We start from the raw sequence: 24,217 nt of genomic DNA, 5'->3' as shown, positions 1-24,217 counted from the left end.
GTGTCCCAAACACCTGATCCCTCTTGGATCGATGTAGCAGATAGAAAAGTAGATTCTGGGGGAGGGATGGAGATTGTTCCACAAAAGAAGAATGAATAGCATTGATCACGGAGCATCCTCAGCGCTGCGAGGATCAGCAAGAGCAAAGGATCCCTATGCCTGTCACGTATCGCTTGATCCGCAAGGGGGGGGGGAGAGAAAAACCCTTAACGATGAGCGGCAGGAGGGGGGAAACAGTTCCTTTTTTTGTTAAGGGGTCTTTTTCATTCGTTTGTGCTTTGTCCCTGTCTTATATAAAGTTTTTTTTCCAGGTCTTCTTTTGTGAAGCGAGTTTGTGTGGTTGGGTTCAATTTTGCTTGAAATAAAAGAGGAATTGATGTTTCTGAGTATAATGGGATCAGTTTAAACGCTGATTAATGAAACTTCCTAGTTAGAGAGTTTGTGTGACGCTTGCAATGAATGTTCGAACGATTAGTATTTTTCGTAGAATAAATGACGCTAGCTTAATATTTTTTTACGAACAAAGTTTTTAAAAACTTTTGAATCACGATTTTTTAGTTTCTATGCTTCTGAATATAATGGGATCGGTTTAAGCGTAGATTGAAGAAACTGTCTTGTTTGTTTTTGTGATGCTTGCAATAAGTGTTCAAATGATTTGCATTTTTTTTTTTTTTGTAAAATAAACGACAAAAACTTGATGATATTTTTTACGAACATGAGTTTGAAAATCTTTTAAATTGCGTTTCTTTTAGTTTCTATACTTTTGAATATGAAGGGATCAATTTAAACATGGATTAATGAAACTTAGTGTATGTAATGCATGCAATAAATGCTCAAAGCAATAAATGTTCATGCATTTTTTGCAAAATAAAAGACGCAAATTTGATATTTTTATGAACATGAGTTTAAAAATCTTTGAAAATACGTTTATCATATTTTTAGTTCCTCTACTTCTGAATATAATGGAATTAGTTTAAACGTTAATTGATGAAACTTCCTAATTTGTGTTTTCAATGCTGGCAATAAATGTTCGAATGGTTTGTATTGTTTCTTCTTTTTTGTAGAAAAAAATGAGATGAAAATGTTATTTTTTACAAGCATATATTTGAAAATCTACGTAATTCATATTTATCAGTTTTTTCTTAGTTTTATACACTTCTGAAATTAATGAAATCCGTTTAAACGCTGATTAATGAATAAATATTAAAATGACGTGTATTGTTTTATTATTGTAGAATAAATAAGATAAGTATGCCATTTTTTATTAAGTTTGAAATCCTCCAGATGTATATTTTTCACTTTTTTTTCTAAACTTGTGAGCATAATGGGATTTGCTTAAACATTCTTATTAATAAAATCTCAAAATCTGGTGAATTCTCTTAATTTTTTTGACATACTAACAATGAATTTACAAATGAATAGCAGTTTTTTCCCTGTAGAATAAATGAAAGAATAAATGAATTCAAAAAGCATCATTCTCTGAAACAAGGGCATTTCTAAAACTCAAAGGTTAATTCGATTGATCTCATTTATATTTATTTTCATTTATAGGTTAATTCAAATGATTCGGAGTTTGAAGTACTGAAATTTGGCAAAATATGCATAAAATGGTGGATCATTTCTTAACCATTCAATTATTAGTTTTTATATTAATTTTTGAGCCCCTTTTTCTAAATCAAATGGCCTAAAAACTAGATTTAAGTTTGAAAAAGTCTAAAAACTATGATTACCTAAACATTTTTATACCTTATAATACAAATATTTTTTAATCATTAGCAAATTAATTTAAGAAAATAATTAATTTTATCTAAATTCTTGATTTTATTACATATTAATGTTTGAATCGAGAGCTTAAGGCTTTTTCTGAAGGAATTATTATTACTTAGCGTTATTAGCGTTAAGAATTATTATTATATTCAAAAGATACGAAAGGAAATGGGACACATTAAAATAACATTAGAGTCTCAAAATTTTAAATCGTTATGGTTGTTAAACTATAAAAGTCAGTATTTCAAAACTTCGTCTACTCTCTCTACGGCCCCTACTTTGGGAGTGAAAATTCAGAGTTTGATGGAAAAAAAAGTATGTTTCTTTAAAAAAAATATATTTTTTTTTTTGGTCAAAATAAGCATAAGCATATTTGAGCATTGTAATACTTAACTGCTTACATAATTATTTCTTTTAAATATTGCCATAACACTTAGCAGAATTCGAAAGTAAAAATATTTTTTTCTGAATGTACATAGTTTTGCTACCACACAAACAATATTTCCTCAAATTAAGCGACGTATTAAATTAAATACTTTTTTAAATTATTTAAATTTTTTTTAATTAAATTTAAATAATCTATTTTCAGGCTATTTTGCGCCATAAATTTTAGACAATATTTATTTTTTATATATAAAAAGTAGCATTCAAATGAGAAAAATATTTCAACATTTCGCTCATTACATTTTAATTAAAGTTTTTTAAGAGGAAAACATGAAAAATTATTTCACTTATTAAAAGTTTATTTTAAAACCTTCTATTAATTATTTTACATTATTTTAGAAATATTACATAGATATTCTAGATTATATAGGTATATAGATCTATATATAGATATTCTAGATTATTTTAGAAAGTTTATAGTCAAGTGCAGATACATATTCCTAACAAATATGGAATTTTCAACAAAATAAAATTAAAATAAAAAAACACAATTTTTTTTATCTTTCTTTAAGAAATAAAATATTGGATATAACTTACATATTCGAGTTGACCTAATCTCAGTTAATTTTCCAAATACTATATGTTTATTTTACGTAAAGTTTATCTTAAAATGAGTTGCAAGATTTTCTAATAAATTTTTTTAAGAAACCTGTTAAAATGTCGACTGTTCATTTCATATTATTACTGTTATTCGAAAAAAATCCCCTTATCATTACGCCTTAAGATAATTACCACTTAAGCTTTGATGAGGTACTTCTTCCTGAATTTAAAGAAAAATTTAAATATTTACGTTTTAATGTATTATTAAACAAAAGCTACCATATTTCAATAAAACGAATGTTAATAATGAAACACTTGTGCTACTGCTTTTTGCTTTCTGTAAAAAAAAACTTTTTTTTAAATACTAGACAAGCTTGTTAAACACAAAACCTCAAACGATATCACACTTATACTAGAAAATAATATTTTATATTCCATCAATATAGACTGGTTTCTTTCTACATATCTTCTAGATTCGAAATTCTAGATTCAAACCCTCTTTGGGAAATATTCCATCTGTAACACACATTCATATGCACATGCACACACCAAATAAACGTAAAATGGGAGGGGGGTAGAAATGATGGGGTGGATTGGAACCTAATTGTTGGAACGATGCAATCGATTGTTTCCTCCTCCTCTCTGCATCCGGGAATAGAGCTTCTCTAATTAAACCTTGGACCCTAGGGACACACCCCTTTACCGATCTGTACCCCTCTCTCATATACCGACAGTGGGTTCGTTTGTGAACTGGGCTACTGAGCACCCACACAATCAGTGGCACATCATTGGTACCCCCGTTCTTTCAAAAGTAACGGAGTACCTGTGAATGAAACTATTTGCATTTTAAAGAGATGCAGAAACAAAAAAAAATAGTCATTGTCTGATTTAAAAAGAGATTAGAGCGAGTTTCATTTTTAATTCAAATACAGTTTTGAGTTTTTGGATTAAATAATTCCTTTTAGGATTTTTACCGAAAAGTTTATTTTAAAGAAAAATAATCGTTGTAGATTTTGCTTGTTTAAAGAGGTGTAATGAAAGAGATTATTATTTGATTTGAAAAGAGATTATGGTTTTTTTTAAAATCAAAGACAGTTTCAGTATACCAATATTATTATTTACTAGGGGGTTAAGCTCCCTGTTGGTTGCCATTCATAAACTCCGATGATTGCTTCGCAATAATTGTTGTTTCTTTGCATGAAATAATTTTTTTTCCACGAAAGTTGTAATTACTTTTTTTAAAAATATAAATAGTATAAAGAATTTTGTTTGCGTAGACTTCTACGCTCGTTTCCCACGTCTAACATTCATTACTTTTAAATTGAATTATTATTTTGTGTGTGAGTCAAATTTGATTGATAGATAGTTGTAAAGATCTCGTATGATTCTTTTTCCCTCCCTAATGATTCTATTAAGATCTATTAATGATCATAAATAATTTTGCTTGGTAATCAATTTTTTTAAAATAACATTTAAAATAAAAGATACATATTGTTGAAGCAAAATTCGTGAATTCGAAACAGTAATTTAATATTTTTGCTAATCAAACAAGGTGATATATTGAGCACAATTCGTATATGCATCACATGATGCATGAAGTTGATCATTAAGTTCTAAATCATTTAACGAATCCTTTTAAAGATAATTCAAAATAACATATTTATGTATTTTACACCGAAAAATAATAATTATAAAGTGGTAAGTAAGTTCAAACACCGTTTCAAATTAATTTTTCTTAAAATTTAGCGTAACAAGGTAATATCATAGAATTATAACTTATGACGGAGGAATAACTCTTATAATCTTTAATTCTTAATTAATAAAACAATCATAATCAAACGCGTAATGATAGCACAGTAAAATTAGAAAAAAATTATTGGTAGATACCTTTAAAATTTGGGATACAAAAATATTTTGGAGGTAAGCAATTGGTTTTATGGCTTTCATCAACTTTATACTTATGTCAACCAAACGAAGTATGGAAATTAATGTGGGAAAACTGAATTCTAAAACGTGATTTTCATGCCGAATCAAATGTACCGACAATGTCGGAAAACTATAGCACCATCAGTAGATTTTTAAATATAAATTCCAAGAAATTTATGCTATAATATGCTTTTTATGCTTTTGGAGAAATAGTTACCATGCAAAAATATTTCGTCAGTATTTTTTTTTTAAATATTTCATTTTCGGATACATCATTTGTAAGCTGAACCACATAACTGTTGATATTATTTTAATCTGAACACGACGTAAAACAATGAACTTTAAAACTTAAAATAAATTTAAAAAGGTGACAGATTAAGCGTAGATGATAAGAAATTATGATTGAAAGAAGAAAAAAAAGAAATCTTTTGAACATTGTTTAAATATACTTGGATAGTAATCAACATTTCTAATTAGATTTACAATTAACAAAACCAGTTTGAATGTCTAATGAAACTTCGATATGTTTCAAATAATAATCTTTGAATTTATTACTGTTTCCGCTGGAAAAAAATATGACCGCCTTCCTCACAAGAGATGCGGCAGATTTCGATATCGTTTTTTGTTTCCCATTTAAGCATTAATTTTCATTTCCTCTGTCTTTTTACTTCTGTTCTTTATTTAAACAGAATTCTAACGTACATCTTAAGTTTGTTTCTTTTTTTTATTTACAAAATTTAACTGAGTTAATTTAAAGACATTCGAGGTAGCAAACAACTCAATAAGTAACCTGAAGTACCTTTCATTGTTCGACAAAAAAAAATTCTTCCCACTCTTCTATCTTTATAGGAGTTTCGTGACTAGAATAATTCTCGTCTCCTATTATGTCTAGGATTTTCCCAATGGTTTGCCTGAGAATATGTATACCACAGGGAGCCATAACAAAATCGGATGTTTAATCAACAGAAAAACTCATAAAATACCTCAATAAACTCTTAGTGAAATAAGAGCCAGAAATAACAGTTGTTTTCTGTATACAGACACAAGAACAAACTTTTCCATACAACTGAGGTATTACTTATTTTCAATTATTTTGAAAAATTGCTTTGGAAACTGAAGATCTTCAGATAAAATGAGTACAATAAAATGTGCTCAAAAAATAAATAAATTTTCCCTATATGGAGACAAGAACCAAATTATTCATGCAACTGAGGTATTCCAAAGTTTTCAATTATTTTGACGAACTTTTTTAGAAAATGGAGATCTTGAAATACTATAAATACAGTAAAATGTATGCAAAAAAAAGTTAATTGGCTTCAAAATCCAGTGATGGCGAGTCGATTCGAATTCCGCATCCAGCTCGTACTGACCATAGTGTTAAAGTAAAATATCATAAGTGGTAGACGGATCATGGGTAAGAGTCCCTTCGCCGTTAGGCTAATCGTGGGAGGTTTTCGGGATTTTCTTCTCCGTGTAACGCAAATAAGGGTTAGTTTCCCAAAAAAATTAGTTTCGCAAAATTTTTCCCGATACATTAACCAGGAGTTTCTTTGTCTTCTGGATTGAGTTCAAAATTGCAAGGCTACGGAGTTGAACATTGGTAGTCGTATATATATATATATATATATATATATATATATATATATATATATATATATATATATATATATATATATATATATATATATATATATATATATATATATATATATATATATATATATATATATATATATATATATATATATATATATATATATATATATATATATATATATATATATATATATATATATATATATATATATATATATATATATATATATATATATATATATATATATATATATATATATATATATATATATATATATATATATATATATATATATATATATATATATATATATATATATATATATATATATATATATATATATATATATATATATATATATATATATATATATATATATATATATATATATATATATATATATATATATATATATATATATATATATATATATATATATATATATATATATATATATATATATATATATATATATATATATATATATATATATATATATATATATATATATATATATATATATATATATATATATATATATATATATATATATATATATATATATATATATATATATATATATATATATATATATATATATATATATATATATATATATATATATATATATATATATATATATATATATATATATATATATATATATATATATATATATATATATATATATATATATATATATATATATATATATATATATATATATATATATATATATATATATATATATATATATATATATATATATATATATATATATATATATATATATATATATATATATATATATATATATATATATATATATATATATATATATATATATATATATATATATATATATATATATATATATATATATATATATATATATATATATATATATATATATATATATATATATATATATATATATATATATATATATATATATATATATATATATATATATATATATATATATATATATATATATATATATATATATATATATATATATATATATATATATATATATATATATATATATATATATATATATATATATATATATATATATATATATATATATATATATATATATATATATATATATATATATATATATATATATATATATATATATATATATATATATATATATATATATATATATATATATATATATATATATATATATATATATATATATATATATATATATATATATATATATATATATATATATATATATATATATATATATATATATATATATATATATATATATATATATATATATATATATATATATATATATATATATATATATATATATATATATATATATATATATATATATATATATATATATATATATATATATATATATATATATATATATATATATATATATATATATATATATATATATATATATATATATATATATATATATATATATATATATATATATATATATATATATATATATATATNAAAAACTTATTTCGTATGCCCCTTTTGTCCGCCCCAAGGAATTCACGTCAGCTAACGATGTTCCTTTCGGATGCCCCCCTAGGGTCCAAGTATTTGCTCGTTCAATTAGGCAGCCTAATGAAATCGGTCACCGTTTTGGCTGAAGGGGTGGCCTACTACATTCTCCACCTCTCCTCCCCATCTTTCCAAGGTGCTCTTCCACCCCTTTAGATAATAAGCTTTGGGAAAAAGGCAGGAATTCACAGCTTTATTCCTTTTCCAAAGTTGGTAGTAGCCAAGAATAACGCTGGGGGCACCCCAGACCGCAATTATCGACGAACATTCGTCAATAAAGAATAGATGTTACGATGATCGAATGAGTGACGTCACCTCGAATAGTCTCCATTCGTATGGAAATTGCGTTATTGTTATTACAGTTTGCTGATGTGTCAAAACGATCGTTCTAAAAATTTTGCCACTCAATTTGGTAAAGAAAAAAATAATCAAAATTCATAATGTCGCTAAAAGTTTTAAAAATGGTTGTAAGATGAGAAAAAGTGCTCCACCAATTCCAGGCTTCGTACCTGTATTTACCCTGCTTTGTGTTTTTTCAAAATGAAAATTAATTATTGAATGAGTTAAAATAGAACTGAAAAAATTGGTATTATAGAAGAATGTTAATTCTACTATGCTGTAAAAACTTTCAAAAATGCTTTAAAAATTAAAGATAATGCAAAAAAAAAATACTATTTGAAATACATTACCCTTACCTGTCGCAGCTTGAAGATGATTTCTTTTAGAACTAAAATAAGAACATGTATCTTCAATTTAATCAACCTGTTAATTGATTATGATGCAAAATTAATAAATAATAATATTTATAAAATTTATTATCTAAAGGTATATAACATTCCCCAAAGTGCCCATCTTGCTTTTCAAATCAGGGTTATTAACTTCTATTTTAAGGCTGTTTTACGAAGGCTGTTTTACGTGTTAAGGCTGTTTTACGTGTTATGAAATTGTGCTTTTTGCGAATAATATGTAATTGTTATAGCTGTTGTAAGTTTGCAACAGTTACTCATGATTGATAGGTCAAGTTCAACTTATCTAAATAAAGCGCAATCTACGCTTATTTTAAAAATGGGGCAAAACTTCGAAATGGAGAAAAGCTACAGTTCTGTGAAAATGAAGAGCGTTTGTGATCCAATTTTTTAATATTTAAAAACTTTCTCTAATGCTGCATTACTTGGGCTCAAAAAAATTTGCAAAAATTGAGTATAAGGCAGTGATTTTGATAATTTTCATCCAGATGGAAAAATGTTGCCAAATTGGAGAAATTATAAGTATAATATATTGGAAAAATATTCTATATATATGAATAATATATTGGGAAAATATTCTATATATATGAATAATATATTGGAAAAATATTATATATATTGGAATAATATATTGGAAAAATATTATATAGTTAGACTTTAAATTAATATTGATTACCTTCTGAATTAAAATGAAAGCAAAAATGAGTCTGTCAAGAAACATGTCCACATTTAGCTACTGCTTTTTTTTCTTTTATTCGGGTTTTATACGATTGCATTTACAGAGATGCCAACTTGCTCCGGACATGAAATATATATTTTAAAGTGGTAGTTTATTAATTGTGATTCTTGGTTTAATAATTTCAATTTAGTAGATTTTTATCCACCACTATTTCTAAATAATTCATTGGCATCATCACCACTTTATGGTACTTATGTCATGCTATACCATTTAAAAAAGCAATTAAAAATAGTAAAATATTTGCAAAATCTACTTTGTAGTTATTTACCGTTTCTTTAATTATTTTGGCGAGTCCGGAGCAGTTGGCATCTTTGCATTAATGACTCGCCAGTCCCAAAGAAATTAAGCACAGTATTGGAAACAAACTTGTCAAGAAATACTATGTTTAATATCTATTTTTTTATCTAATTTTTTTTTTTGCTACCGTTTTTTAATTTCTTAAAGGAGCGTGCGAAACCTCTAAAATAAGCACTTACAATTCTTAACAAGAAACTGTTCATTTTTTTTGCATCTTCTCTGGCAAGTACACATTCACAATTTTTTTCGAAAACAAGCTATAATAAGATGATTTTCCTACCAGTTTTTGCTCTTTTTCGTCTTGAAATATATAGACTACCAGTGTTATAAAATTCTCAGATTTGAGGAAACACGGTAACTTTGGTTTAGAATTTGTATAGTTTAGAAAGTTATCCTCCAGAAGGGTAAAGAAACATGCACTTTATGTTAAAAATCATACATTTGCAAAGTCAGTGAAAAATGGCATTTGTTGATGTTTGCCAAAGCGAATTTCTTTTCCTTTTTTTTCAAAATTTGTATGAAAATAATTTAATTTCGAAATTTTATTTAAGAAAAATTTTATTTAAGTGTAAAATTGTGAAGGAAAATGATTTGGCTCTTTAATGTAATTGTTTTTCATCACCATTGTCATCAATATTAAATCATCATCAATATCATTCTGGCAGAAGACAATTTATCCCTTGAAAGCTGATCCAATAATTTAAAGGCGCATTTTAATAGCCAGAAACAAAACCCTAGAACATTTTCCCTCTTTATTGAACATTTCTATCAGCCGTTATTGCCAAAACCCTACTTAATCTGAATGCCTAGAAATTGATTTTTGGTATCCAAGATTTTGGGTATCTAATACTACTCTATGTTGAAAATCATATCATGAAGTAGTTGCAACAACATGGATTTAATTAATGTAACAGAATTGTTTTATGTTTTTACTTTAATATTAACAAAACTAATCCTAACTAATTTTGTGTATGCTTGTATGATTTCTTTCTTCAAATTACGTAGTTGTAAATAAGATGAGGCAAAGAATTATTAACCCCATCTCCTAATAATTCTACAATAAAATAGTTCTGATGCCGCTTTTTTCCATCTTACCCTGATTATAGCCTCTCTGAAAATGTCAAGTACCTGGTTCACCCACTCAGCTTTTCATATATTTTGCTCAACAGTAGAAAATGGAGAACGTTACTTGTTTGCCGAAGCAAATTCCTCTTTTCTATTTAAAAAAATCCATTTCGAATGAAAAGATTTTATTATTACTTATTAAGTTTGATAAAAAAAAATATTCTAAAGTTATTGGACTCTTTATTGCAATTTTTTTTAATATCATTCGAACAGAAGAGAATTTATCCCTTGGCAACCTATCCAATATCTTGAGTGCCTTTTTATATTGTCAGAAACAAAACCCTGAAACGTTCTTCCTTTATTTCGAACACCTCTATCAGCCATTATTGCCTAAACCCTACCTAATCCGAACACTAAGGAATCCCCAGCTTCTTTACCCGTCCAGGCACGTTCGGGCAACGACGCTAATTTTCTTCCAAAATTAATGCCCCGCAGAGTGGCAACGGAGCTCTGTTCCCAGAATGCCTGTCTTGGGAGATATAAAAGATTCTACACCGAGAAGGCAATAAGAAGAAGAGCTAATTCTGACGCTCTTTACTGCAAAATGGCTACAAGCCAAACCAATTTGAGAACAAGAAGCCAATTAATTGTGAGACAATGTGGATAACAAATACTATTGTTCAGAGAATTTCTTTGGAATGACAACTTTGATCAATTAGTTCCTTTGACATCAAAAGACAATCTGTCTTTGGCTGTCTGCTCAATCGAGTGTTTGATTTCCTAACAAAGAAATGTTAATACCCATAACAAGGAGAAAAATAAAAGAATTTTTTTTAAAAATATTATTTAATAGTTAAGTAATTTATTATGTGTTACTGTTTAATCTGATTCTGCGTTTTTTATTTGGATTAATCGTTAAATGCGGATATTTGAAATACAAATCTCAACACAATTTTAACCCCGACCAAGTGCAGTTTTAGTTTTTGCGTGTCTTCATGAACATTCAATTTGTCAACAAATTATCTTTTTTAGCATTTTTAAAAAAATTTCTTATTTTAGTAAAATATGAAAAAAACTTTTAATTTAATCCAAGGTTTTAAGGCTCTAAATATAAAACTTAAAAGCTTCGGAATTCAACCATAAAAATGGTAGATTATAAGCTTAGACAATAATTTTAATTTTATCAAATCCAGTGAAAAATGTAAATTCTTTCTGAAACTTCAAAATAGGGCAGGTAGCCCCAATTGGAAAATACAGTCCCAACTTAAAACAGTGCTGACAAAACTATTCCCAGTTGTAAATGAACCAGGGATTAGAGTCTTCTTGCCACCGGGTTAACAGGCTTAGGGGATAGAGCGTCCGCCTTCAAATTAGGTGAACCGAGTTCAAATCCCAGCGATGGCTGATCAATACGAATTCCGCAACCAGCTCGCACCAACCACAGTGCAGACGGAAAATATCCTCAGTGGTAGACGGATCCTGAATTACAGTCCCATTTGCGTCTGGCTAACTGTGGGAAGTTTGAGTGATTGTCCTCTCCGTGTAACGCAAATGCAAGTTAGCTCCATCAAAAAGTCCTCCACGAAGACAAATTTCTCCCAATACTTAAACCAGGTGTTCCCTTGTCTTCTGGATTGGATTCAAAATTACAAGACTATGGAGTAGAACATTGGTAGTCATAAACCCAATACTTAGGTCGGCTGTTCATAGATGGTTATAGAGTAATGTGAAATGAAATGATTGATCGAGCTGCTCTCTTATAATTTGGGTTGATTCCAAAATTACGAGTCTACGAATTCAAACATTGACATAGTCGCTGGGGAAAAAATCAAATCAAATCTGAAGAATATAATTTGATAGAATGAACTTCTTAAAAATTTTTAATGTGTCACGTTTACAACACTATGGATTTTCTAACCCTGTTATAACTAGACTGTAATTTTATAGTAGGTTCAAGTTTTTTCCCCCTCACTTTCAACCTTGTTGGAATATAGACTTAAATTATAGACTCGTAAAATCTTAAGAGCATTAATATATCCTTTTAAATCGTTAATCTTAAAAAAACTGATTCTAAGCATGGAAAATATTTACGGGAAGGCATTTGGGAGTATATTTGGGGTTACCAAGAGTCTAACACATTTTTTACAATTATATTAAAATAACATTTATTAAAGTTTAAATTTCTCTTTTCAAGCTGAGATTGCGACATTTATAAATATAATATCTTAACATTCTCTTGGGCAAGCCAGGTGACCGAGCGGTTAGTGTTCTTGGCTGCAAAGCCAATGGTTGCGGGTTCAAATCCCACTCATTACACGAATGTTCAGCGTCACCTGCCGTTAAAAAAATAATAACAAAATTTTTTTTAAAAATATGTAGACTTGGACCCAATTATATTAAAGCAATGGTACTTGTTTTATTCTTAAAGCCATTCATTCATTAAAGCCATACTCATTTATTCATAAAACCTGTATAAACCCTGGTATGTACAAAGTTCCTGGCAGAAGAATGTTTCAACTGTATCTTAAAAGTTAACAAGATGTAAATCTCACTCCCCTCGCAACGGGCAGTTGTTTTACTTTCGAGGTGCTCTGGTATTCAATCTTTTCATTTCCTCCTAGACTTTATTTTTCTTTTTATGTCTTTTTTATTTCTATGGGAAAGATTAAAAAACTATAGCGAAAAATACCAAAATATAGAATATAAACTCATTGAGAAAAAAAAGCATTGAGAATAATACAAGCAGCTGCAACTGCATTCTACGAATCCAAAGGGCCCTTGGCCTCCCAGTAGAGGTCTACAAGATTATTTTTTGTTTAAGTTCAGCAAAGGAAGAAATGACCACCATCTATGACCCATCTCAGATTACACATACTAAAGATAGGACTAACGATGCTAGTGTTTCGGGAGATAGTCGTGGCCAGTGGCGATCCAAAACTAAGCCACCATTTCATGTCTGGACCATTTTAAAACTAGAGATATTTTAAATTTCCTAGCCTTATGAATTGGTCTAAGAGCGAGTTTCTTTCTAAACTATTCAAACATTATATTTTAAATTAATCGTTTTAATTTTCCATAAGATATGCTAGAAAATATACCAATGAAACGGCAATCTCATTTACATGGCTTCCACAATCACCAGGGATCCTTTGTAAATCAATGTCTTTTCATCTGTCAGATAAGTTTTGTTAACGACTTTCAAGAATCACAAAAAATAGAGAACACGAATTTGTCATCAGATATAGCAATTTGTCGCTGGGTGAGATTCTCCAATACAGTGTCGTTTAACGATCTACCCTCCCCATTTTTTTAAATACAAGAGAAAAACTTGATTCTCGACATTTAGTTCTGGTAACAAATTTTAAAAGAAATAAAAGTTTGTATTATTATTTCACCAATTGCAGCCAAGATTAAAATCTCAGAAGGGCAAGAGAGAGTCTTTAAAGCTCCCTGGATTGTAAGTTAGCACCCGTAGTATTTGTATGACAACTTTGGAGGATTTATTTAAATGACTGGTCAGCTGAAAAAGATCAATCTTAATCGTTAGAAAGCCCTATCAATTGCATTTTTTAGTCCATAAAGTACGAAAACGCGTTTTGCATGAAAGTGTAATACCTTTTTTTCTCTGAGTCCTTATTTTCTTTTCAAATGATTAGATCTGGAATAGTCCGTCCAACTTTACAGAGATATAAAATAACAAAACCTATCATTTATAGGATAAGCATTGCTTAGTCATTAAAATATCACTTTCAAACACTCAATTAATTCAATCACGTAACCTTAAAGAGCTATTTATAGCCGCCTCTAAAAGGTGACATAATTGAGTTCTCGTCCTTACGCAACAATTATTACCATAAATAATCCTTCAAAAGGAGTAGATATCTGTTGAAGAGGGTGTGGCATACGATAGGATGTATCCGATGTCCATTTTGGTTACTTTTTTTCATGTTTTTCTTTAAGAATAAGAATATCTGTACTCGTTACAGCTCTTTACATTAACCTCAAAAATAGTCTACTCCGTTTTCATATGTTGTAGAACTTCATTAGTATGCGCTCAATTGGGTGCTGGCACGCAATTTTTCTACTTTAGAAGGATCAACTGTCACTGATTCATTTTAAGAGCTTAAGTTCTACAAGTTATTTCCGAAAGGGTGGTTCTTTGCTTTTGTTTTAACTTTGAAGAACAAGTTTTACTCGTGTGCATAAAATAATGCCAGGTCACTAATGCATTCAAAACCTACTTTGCACAAAACAAAACAGGGCTTAAGTCCTGTATATATCAAGACGGAAAAGAGCAAAAAATGGTAAGAAAGACAGTTAATTCTGGCATTTTTTAGAGAAAAATATTTCTGAAACTGCAAAGATTTTCTTACAATTTTAGCATATATATATATATATAGCTGTTTCTTTCCCTTAATGTAATTATAAAGTGGTTAAAAAAATTGTGATAGCTTTAATACTATTACTGGTTACCCATTGGTCTAATTCTTTTTTTCATTTTTGGATTGACTTTGATAAACGCCACAACATTTCAAATCATGAGTTGCAAAAACTGCACTTGTACATCTTCTAATAACTTGTACATCTTCCTCATACAAGCTGTATTTTTAATCAAGTTGAAGTTTTTATCCAAGTAAGACTTTAATTTTACATTATTTATTACTCTATGGTTTTATGACCACATTGTATACAACTACATAGTCATGATTTAACTTTAATCTGCCATCAATAATACTTCTTTTACTCATTTGCAATTCCCCCACCTCATCGAACCACCAAATTGATCACGATCAGGATGAATGGGTAAAAGGCTGCAAGTGGCTTCATGCACCCAGATATCCTTATTCACTTCAGTTCGGTTAAGAAATTGTATCTTAAAAATTAATTAAAAAATCATTGAATTGTGAATAATGGTGACGCAAAATTTCGTGATCTGTAGACACCCTGGAGTTGATTGCTATCATTGAGCTGAGTCCTTCTTCGGGCTATTATTTTGTAATACCTTATTTGCTAATTATTGACAGCAAAAGCTACCCATTGACTAGGACTTTACAAAGTTTGAATATTGCTGTCTTGACTGTGAATTAACGTTCGCATTCAAACACAGTTCCTGTTGAAGAAGTAACTAATTTTGTACATTGTAACTTTTCAATGTCGACAAGTAATAGATATCTCCCGTAGTGTTTTAGTCATACTTAATAACGTAAAAGCTTAATTTGTTCCAAATATTATGCAAGGTGGTAAAATGTTAACATGTTTTAAAGGTTCAAAAACAGACTCCCATTCTCAAGACTTATCAGATGTGAATAATGAAAAAAAAACAGACTTAAAAAGAAAACGCCAATTTGTCAATAAAAAGAACAGAAAATAAAGGTGAAAAACAAAACTAAGAGAACCGCGGGATACGAGAGAGGCAAATCAAGACAGGCCACGTTTCTTCGCGATATGAGGAATTCCTGTCGTTAACTAGGGAATCGGTATTCATATGAATTAGACAAGATTACAAAGCCTAAAGATGAGCTGATTTGGAAGAGTTGGCAAGATTTATTAACTATCACTTGACTACTGGGATGAATAAAGGCAACTTATGACAAAGACTTAGTTCACTTGGTTTGATTCAAGAAACTTAGTTCATCATGAATCAAGAAATATGCAAACATTAATCGGACACAAATGTTTTTTTTGTTTTTTTGTTTTGTTTTTTTTTGAACTAGATTTACTTTTCGAAACTTTTCAAAGCAAAATGAAAATTCGAAAATAATCCCACGCATAAATGTAAGAAATAATAATTATGATCTCGAAAATGCAGGGAGTGTGGGTTCATCTAATTTATTTTGTTTAAACTCGTTCCTTTGCAGCATTTCGTAACACCCTTTACCAGGAATTTCATTTTTTTTTTTAAAAATGCAATGCAATGTTGTAGTAGTAGCCGATTTAAAAAAATATTAATTTTTCAAATAACTCAAACAACTACTAATATGAACATTAAGCCCATTTTAAATTTCTTTGCTAACATTCTTTGGCAGTATATTAAACTTAACTAATTAAAAATGCATTAATAAGAGAAACCTGCTAAAATAAGAAAATCAGGAAATAAATCTTTTAAACTATCAAGAAATTAAGAGTGAGCTTAGCCAGAAAGAAGATTCGAAAAGCAATTTGCAATTTTTCTATTTCGTCCAATTTTCTTTAATAAAATCTATATAGCATTATCTAGGGAAAACATCATAATATTTTGAAAGGTTAAAATTGAACACCGCCCCTTAAGATAACACTAGGGAAGATAAGTATCGGAACAAGTAATCCATGTGAGCGGGAAGCTAATTCATCATCACAACTGTCATCCAGGTTTATTTGAAGGGAAGATCAAAGTTTGAAGGAAAGAAGATCCCTGAAAGAAGAGATTGCCATTAACCACCAATTTATTTGCCATGTATTGGTTTTATGTGGAATGAATTATCGTCATTAATTATCTTCTTCTTCCTTGAAATCAAAAATATTTTGAATGTGAAATTCGCCCTTGATTGCCTTTTTTTTTTCAAAATTAAGAATACTTTTATTGTGGAATGATTGTCAAGCTTGAGTGCCTTTCGCTTATAAATTAAGAATGTTTTTAATATGGTATAAATTATTACCCTTGATTGCATTTTTTTAAGTAAAGAATATTTTAAATGTGAAAAGACCTATCGCCTTTGATTGCCTTTTCTTTCTACTAAATATTTTTTTTTTGTTTTCATCCTTTTTTTTAAATAATGAACTAAAAATCAAAACTGATATGTTATATTGTTCAGAAACAGTTCCGTTGTGAATATTTTAAATGGTGAATGAATTATCGTCCCTGATTGACTTTTTTTCTTTGAAATAAATTTTTTTTTATTCATTTTTATCATTTGCCTTTTTCTCCTCTTTTTTGAAATAGTAAACAAAAATTCAAAAATGATATAGTATATTATTCAAAAATAGTTCCTCTATGAATATTTTAAATGAAGAAAGAATTATCGCCCTTGATTGCCTTTTTTTCTTTTTTTTTCCAGCTTTTTTTTTAAATAATATTTTTCATTTTTATCTTATTTTTTTTACATAATGAGCACTTCTAGTGTGGGACGAATCATCGCCTTAGATTTATTTTTTTTTCTTTGAAATTCTGAACATTTTTAATGGAACTGAACTATTACCTCTGATAATCTTTTTTTCTTCCTTGAACTTCAGAATATTTTTATAATGTGGAATGAATTATCACCCTGTACTGCCTTTTTCTTAAAAATTAAGAATATTTTTAATGTGAAATGAATTATCATTTTTAATTGTCTTTCTTTTCATTGAAATTAAGTATATTTTCAACAGGGAATGAATTATCACAACTGATTGTCTTTTTATCTTTCAAATTAATATTCTTAATATGAAATGAATTATCGTTTTTAGTTGTCATTTTTTTCTTGAATATTATGAACATTTTTAATGTGCGACGAGTTATTATCTCGAATTGTTTTTTTTTTCTCCCTTGAATTTTTGAAGTCAGAATTTTCTTAATGTGGAATGAATTATCGCTTTTGACTTTCATATTTCATTTTTTAATAAGTATACTTTATTTTAAAAGGAATTATTGCCTCTGATTGTCTTTTTTCCTTTAAAATTACAAATAATTTTACTGTGGAATGATTTTTAACCCTTGTTTGTATTTTATTTATTTTTACCTAAAAGTTTGATTGTCTTAAATATGGAATGAATTACAGACATCAATTTTCTTTTTTTTAATGCAATTCGGAATATTTTTATGTTTGATAAATTATTGTCCTTAAACGTCTTTTTTCGCTGAAAATAAAGATTAACATAAAGAAATATTCTTTACTTTTTTTCCACTCGAAATTAAGTATATTTTTTATTGGACTATTCCTCGAAAAATTTTCTAAGCCTACTTTTAAAAATAAATTTCAACGGAGCTCATAGTATTGTGTAGATAGCTTATTGCTTATTGTAGATTCGTAGACATATGCATAAAAACACGAAACCATCATTTAGATATGATGCTAGACATTGTTGGACATGAAACTTCAAAATTAGGAACGCTGAAATGTATTAGGAGCTTCAAAATTAGTTAAAACGCATGAAAAATTATTTTTTTCTTCTATTACTATTTACATTATATCTTACTTTATTTTTTAAATATTTTTTGATCTAAAATTTACTATTCTCGTCCAAACATTTAACCGTTTAATACATAACAGTATATAAACTGCACTCTGAATATTTAAACTAATGTAAACACTTAAATCATTTTAACCAGTAGCTCCCTAATAGTGCTCCGCGATACGTTAGGATTCCTTAGATAAGTTAAAGAGGTTCCAATAGGTTTTCTATAGCCAGTTATGAATTTTAAATTTATATTAAATCAATAATCCATTCTTTATTTAATATTTCCTTTGCCTTTATGAACTTTAAAGTAAAATGCCAATACATTTTTTAAATATAAAATTATACTAGTAACAATTGAGTAAATAAAATATAAAAAGGGCATGCAATTATTAAAAATTTGCAAGTCTTAGTTATTTGCATAAGTTTTTTCTCTCGCTCTCCTTAAATCAAAATAAAATCACTATATCGTTAATGAGGAATTATCTTTCCCTAATAACGATTTTAAACGCCTATATCAGCTCTCTTTAGTTCTCAATTCAAATTTTATACATGTTTAACTTATGAATTGATACCTAGACCAGATTCAGCTAAAGGACTGAGAGTTTAGCTGTTGGACAAAAATCTAAATTATGATTATTAAGGATAAAACGTTGAAAAAAATTTCTTCCTTATATAAAGTATTTTTCAAATAAAGTCTTTCATCGGTTAACACGTTCACGCCGGGAAAAGTGAAAATACTGGTACAAGAAAAATGAAAATACTGGTAGAAGAACTATTTCAATATTAGATAATATTCGAGAGGAGTTAATCTATTCTCAACAATAACAATTCACTGTAAGGAAATTTATAACGGTGAAGAAGCAATTCAATATAAAAATTGCATCCGTTAAAAACAATTGGTAGTTATGGATTATTATTATTCCCGGAAAAAAACTAAAAAATGAAATTTATTTGTTACCAGTTTTTACTCCGGTGCGCTGCCAAGAAGGAGACAATCTAGCGTGACCCACCGATGGGTCACCCCGGCGTGAACGTGTTAATATGCTCACAATTCTGTTTACACACTTAATTTATAAATTCGGGGTTCCGTCAAAAGAAGATTAATCATTTAGGATTCCGTAGACAAAAGGAGTGGAAACCTTTGATTTAAACTGCATTGTACAATATTTTTATGTAATTTTAAAAATTCATGAAACAACGTTCTCATTAGTTTTAAAGATATAAAAATTTTAAGTTTTAGATTAAAGACTTTCGATGTCTACTCAAAGGTAGTGTAAAAGGCTAAACTAGCTTTCCTTTTTGCTCTAATATACAGGGTGACTCTACGGTGTCACGAACAGAAGAAAAAAAATAGATTTGCTATGTTTTTTATAATAAAAGCTCATATTTGCAATTCTGTAAACTGTAATACACTATCTGACCAAAAGAATCTGGACACCCGTTTGTAATGGTGGTGGAAGCATACTGGTGTAGGGGTGTTTCTCGTGGTTTGGTCTTTGTCCGTTAGTTCCTGTGGTTAAAAACATGAACTCTGAGCTGTACGTGAACATTCTGGACAATACTGCACTCCCAACTCTCTTGGTCTCTCCGTGTAACGCAAATGCGGGTTAATTCCACCAGAAAGTCCTCCACAACGGCAAAATTACCCCCAATACTCGATCCAGGAGTTCCCTTGTCTTTTGGACTGAGTTCCAAATTACAAGGCTACGGAGTTGAACATTAGAAGTCTTAAATCCATAAAATTGGGTTGGCTGTTCAACGACGGTTATAAAAAATTAAGAAGAATTGGGTGTTCAAAAACTGAACTGGCTTTCTCAGAGTCCTTACCTTAATCCCATAGAGCATCTTTGGGACGAATTAGAGTCCAGATTACTACGTAGGCAGCCAAATCGAGCATCTTCGCTGTAAGTACTCACTTCAGCTGTGATGGAAGTCAATTCCTATGACCACCTATCAAAAACAGGAGGAAAGTCTTTTCAGACGTATTCAGGCTATCGTCGATGCAAAAGAGGGAACAACATCCTATTAATATGTGCCTCACGACGCACTAACACCATACTACTGGGTGTCCGGATACTTTTTGCAAGATAGTGTAGCAACAGCGTAGTGTAGTATCCAAGAAAAGATAGTGTAGTGTGGTGTCCACGACACGTAAAACAAATACACATCGATTGATATGAGAAGAAATATTTTTTCAAAATAATTTTCTAAATGTTGAATTGAACTGGTGTGAGCAGTACAAGTATTTAATTTTGAGGGCTCATTGGTTTCATTTTCGTTACACTGTTTTGATGAAAAACTCTCTAAATTATACAAGTGAAGTATAACTGTGTTAAGATCCATTCTGTTAAATTCAAAACTAATTTCTATTTTATCAAATTATCAAAAACCAGGAATTAAAAATACAATTTAAGATAAAACATGAAAGTTTGAGTATTGAACGACTTTAGAAAAAACTATAGTTAAAGGGAGAATAAGTCTTTTTCAGGTAGGACATATTTATACATGTTTGTTGCATTTATTAATAAGTATCTCAATTGTCGCAGATCTTTTTATTCCAGAAAATAAGGTAATAGCAGCGTGGTCACGATCTGGAGATTTTAAGTAGTAGCGAAATTGGAAAAGAAAAATATAAATATTTTAAATTATTCTTATCTATTCTAAACTTTTAATTTAAAGAAATTGTGCAAGATGAAAGTAAAACGAAAACCTGAATATATATTTTTTTAATGCCAAAGTGGGAGCACAATTTTATCATGTTTTATTAGCCTTGAAAAGAATTAGCCACTTTTAAATTGTCCCCTGATCGTGGCAATCCTGAATATTTAAAAGTCTGATGTTTACTTATTTTCTTGTAAAGTGCAATCTGTTTTAAATGTGTAATATGTTTTATGAACATATTTTTTTTAAAAAAATCCTGCAATAGCTTGTTTTTTTCATTGTTTTTTTTTTCAAATATTGGAATTTATTTTCTGGAAGCAAGTACATGCAAATGTTTAATATTTTAATTAAGCACTTCCTTGAATTTATTACCTATTTCATTAAATACACGTAAAAGTAATAAAGATAAAACAAAATGCAAATAAAATGTAAGAATTTAAGAAATAAATAAAAGGCGCAAGAAAAGATAGTAAAAGAAATAAAATATTGAATAATAAATGTGAATTAAAGAGAAAAATGATTAACGTAAGAAGAGATAATGCAAGTAATTCAGAATAAAGTAAAAATGAAAGATTTAAATTACATTGCTTATAAATAATTTGATGATTATTCCATCATTTACAGATAGTTTAAAAATAGAAATAAAACAGTAAATGAAAAATTACCAATGATCATTTTCATAGCTTCAATATCTATAAAAAGAAATATTTTAAAAAATAAATTAATTAATAACATTTAAATACCTGAAACAAAACAGAATAAAACAATACAAAATTAAGCAAAATTTAAACAAAACAAAATTTTAGTAGCATGTAATAAAATACTTAAGTATAAACTTAAAGCAATTCGAAAACATGGGGTAATTAATTAACATGATGAAAAATAAAATAAACATAAATATTTAAAAATAAACAAACTAAAAAGAGTCGTATTACACTGATTAGCTACCAACTTGATGACAACACCCTTCATAGTGCAGAAGAACTATAAAGTTTTTATGCGGTAAAAGTAAGTTCTTAATCTACTTTTAATTTTTACTTAAAACTATTTACATTAATACTTAAAATCACCAGAAATACTCCAACCCGGAAGCGGGCTCAGCAGATTTATTTTTTAGTTAGAAATTTGAAAAAAAAAGTACCTGCAGAAGTTTTCAGATAGATTTTTAGGTTTTTACAGAGACATTTCTACCGGAATAACGTAAAAAATTATATATAAAAAAGCTCTGCAGAAATTCCTACAAAATCTTAATAGATAAATTGAAATATTGCAAAATACTTTGAAAATAGTTTATCTGGAGTGGCGTATTTATTCTGATAGCATTTCTTGAATAGAAAAATTTAATTTAATTTAGCCAGCAAAAAAATGTGCTAACTCCTTCGAATGCTTTGGATATGGAGTTTAATCCATCTTCCTTGTTAAGTCTAATAACATATTTTTCAAGTAAAATGTAAACATAGTTGTGTTTGATTTTCCTCAAATTTGCGAATTGAAATTTTTAGTGTATTTACATTTAGGTAAGCCTTATTCTCAAGATAAAAGACTCCACTTGATTGCATTTAGGTTGCAGACAAATTTTGATTCATTATTCCTGTTACTGGTGTAATAGGGAATGCGTCATGAATGAAAATGCTTATTATAATTTAACTGTCACTTTTAATTTGTCTTTTTAAAATCTTAATTACATACCCTACAACATTGGAATTTTTTGGAAATCCCTTTTCTCCAGAACTAATAAATCAGAGCAACAAATTAAGAAGAAGAAAAAAAAAGACAAGGCTTTTTTTTGAGCGACCCATTAATCCAAAAAAAGGTTAAAAAACCAATAAAACCCAGACCAAGCTGGTTTTTAGGAATTCTCATAACGATAAATCTAATTTTTTCTTAATTTAATTGTTATTTCATATTTGACTTTTAGCTATAAATAATAACTCTAGCCGTTTAGGAATATATTATTGAAGCCGATAGCAGTGTTGAAATCAGCAAAGGCGAAAATATATTTAAGATCCGTTCAAAAATGTCGTGCAACAAAAATAAAAGTAAAAATTGTTCTCCAGTGTTGTTACTTATATATATATATATATAAAGGGGTACTAATATGTTTTTATCTCTGATTAATATAGAAAGGAACAAATTGAGAAACTTTTTCTTAATACCCGCAAAAAAAGATAGTACTTCATTAAAATTATTTTTTTATTTTAATTAATCGTTGCAATATTATTTTGCTATGGAAGTTTTCTTTTAAGATGAAATTGTTCTTCTTTTGAAATAGAAAATGAAATTGAAAATTAAATTTGGTGGGTGCTGCCACTCGGTCAGGGAGGCTCCATTATCTATATGTTATGGTGGTCAAAATCATTTTATATGCCGTTTAAAAATCAAATATTATATGATAAAGTGTAACACTTGCAACTAATTAAAATATTCAAGAGAAACTTATTTGATAAAATCAAAAATTTGACATCTAAATATTTATTAGGTTTTTAACATTTATTATAACATATTAACGTAAAGTTAATATTAAAACCTAATTAATTATAGTTTAAAATTTGAGACAAAATTTTTTTATTAAAATCTGATCTATTCGAATTTTTTCTGCTTATTACAAAATTAACAATGGACTAAATATTTGATTATCTGACTTCCTCGCCTAGATTTACTGTTATAGATCTGGAGGACAAAAACAATTTTCCAAAATAGGAATATTATTAAAAAATACAAATTTTCTTATCTATCATTAAAAATGAA

At 27.9% G+C, this 24,217-nt stretch overlaps 1 protein-coding gene across 4 annotated transcripts in view; it reads right to left on the bottom strand.

Moving 5' to 3' along the window:
• Window positions 1–24,217, bottom strand: part of LOC107445027 (Vesicular acetylcholine transporter) — a 299,143-nt gene that overhangs the window by 123,285 nt on the left and 151,641 nt on the right. The window contains exon 4 of one of the 4 annotated variants that reach the window (XM_071184880.1): window positions 8,524–8,555. The exons of 2 other annotated variants lie outside the window; for them this stretch is intronic. The gene's annotated coding sequence lies outside the window, so the exon portion shown is untranslated. Of the gene's footprint in view, window positions 1–8,517; window positions 8,556–24,217 lie in introns of all 4 variants that reach the window. One more of the 4 variants, XM_071184881.1, reaches the window with a different exon arrangement.

The sequence above is a fragment of the Parasteatoda tepidariorum genome, chromosome 9 (genome assembly GCF_043381705.1).
Source record: "Parasteatoda tepidariorum isolate YZ-2023 chromosome 9, CAS_Ptep_4.0, whole genome shotgun sequence".
NCBI classification, from domain to species: Eukaryota; Metazoa; Arthropoda; class Arachnida; order Araneae; family Theridiidae; genus Parasteatoda; species Parasteatoda tepidariorum.
This window is presented reverse-complemented; position numbering and strand designations above follow the sequence as displayed.